This window comes from Anneissia japonica, unplaced genomic scaffold (genome assembly GCF_011630105.1).
Source record: "Anneissia japonica isolate Jap-2015-1 unplaced genomic scaffold, ASM1163010v1 scaffold199_len4679917_cov187, whole genome shotgun sequence".
In the NCBI taxonomy this organism is placed as follows: Eukaryota; Metazoa; Echinodermata; class Crinoidea; order Comatulida; family Comatulidae; genus Anneissia; species Anneissia japonica.
The window spans coordinates 691,753-693,613 of record NW_022686322.1 but is presented as its reverse complement, the minus strand read 5'-3'; the positions used below and the strand labels follow the sequence as shown (position 1 = coordinate 693,613).

General features: G+C 33.2%; 1 long non-coding RNA gene across 1 annotated transcript in view; it reads left to right on the top strand.

The window, feature by feature from the left end:
* Window positions 1–788: 788 nt before the first annotated feature.
* The window catches only part of LOC117114598, a 4,271-nt gene continuing 3,198 nt past the window's right edge, over window positions 789–1,861 (top strand). Inside the window, exon 1 of the long non-coding RNA XR_004446396.1 lies at window positions 789–873. This is a non-coding gene — a long non-coding RNA (uncharacterized LOC117114598). The remainder of the gene's footprint in view (window positions 874–1,861) is intronic.

Below are 1,861 nucleotides of genomic sequence, written 5' to 3'. Positions count from 1 at the left end.
ATATATATATATATATATAGCTCGATTTAACATTCTTTGGTGACCAGCCCACTGCTATTTTTTACTGTATATTTCACGCTAGCCCTTTGGCTATTTTACTAGCCCAATCATTGGACTCATTTTACATCAGTAACATTATGTTCTTGGCCAAGCATACTAACTTGAAGCAGTAGTTTATAACTGACCACCGGGCCAGTAATAAGGTAGGTTTACTAGCCCAGAGGAGTTTCCACTAGACATTGTACGATGGACTAGTACTAAATCGAGCCCTAATATAATAATAATAATTATTATTATTATTATTATTAATATTATTATATATATATATAGGCCTATATAATATGAAAAAGACGATGTGATGCGTAAATTAATACTAAATTCACATAATATAGGTACTGTATCAGTATATTTTTTTATTAAAATAAGTAATAGTATTGAGGAAAAAATAATCCGGCCACGGTTCCGACCTCGGCCCTGGTAAAACAGGAACTGGGAGTATGAGTGGCTCGATTGTCATCGGTTCAGGAAGCTTTTGACTTTCCGCATACTCATAATTATTGACATCATCATCATCAGCATCATCATCATCATCAATATCATCAGAGCCACCACCACCGTCCATATCATCAGCATCACCATCATCATCATAAAGGAATAGCGCTTCAGAAAAAGAATAATTAATTCTTGACAATGTTCTAATAAAGAATCAATTATGGCCTCACCTCTGTCATTTTCGGAGTCACGATACTCATATTTGAATAATGAATTGTTTTTTATAACCTCTCCAGGTGGCGTTTTACATATAAACAATACTGAATAGAGTTGAAAGACTACGAAGGAGACTATTAATTATTAAAACAATTAATAACAAATGTGAGTACAGTGTTGAACATTTTTAATCGTTAATTCAATAGTTAAATAGGAATTCTGTCTTCATTGGGTAATGGTTTTGACTAATTTTGTTAGGCATAAGGCATTGGCAATTTTCTCGACAAAAGCATGCACTGGCATGGCTGCATTTTGATTCTATTCAACAACATACATTCCTAGTGACCCGCTAAAACTATCAAAGACCAGCTAAAGAAAACGTTTAATTTAGAGCATGGGGCTTGTGAACTTCCGTTCGTTGTTTACATAGGTCTATTGTAGATTCTATTTTTAATTGACATGAAATTTATTACAAAGAATCTTGTCTTTCCTGGTGCACAAATTTTAATGATGAATAATCGAAATTTGTTATAGCCCGACAAAAATATTTTCTGTATCATTTTAAAGGACAACGAAAGTAATCGAGGTACGCCAAAAGGCATCTTTATCAATATTGATATTAATATATTTATGTATGTGTACCTCCATGATGTCGATATCAAATTTAGCTACCCCGGTAACCAGTGGCGGATCCGAAATAGAGGGGATCCATGGTAGGACTTTAACAGATGGATCTATGATTATGGCACCTCCACGACTTCGCGAATATCAATACAAATTTCTTTCTTTTTCCTCCATTTTTAAAATAATTTCAATAATTTGAAATCCGCCACCAAATTGTATTTTCGAAAATACAGAGCAGTTGACCTTTTATATATAATAATAATAATGATAATGATAAAAAAAAATAAAAAATAAAAAAAAAAATAAAAAAAAAATAATAATAAATTTATAAAGCGCCGGTGATATTCGTTTAAGAGAAAATGCACATGGCACCCCTCCCAAAAGAAAGTATATATACTGTCTCTTATACACATCTAGATGTGTATAAGAGACAGGAATAAGGACAAAGGCGGGTCGCATGTAAAGGAAGGCACGCCAGCAGCCTATACTAAGTGCAAGTTTTGCAGTTGATCCTTTATTCAAAGAGGGA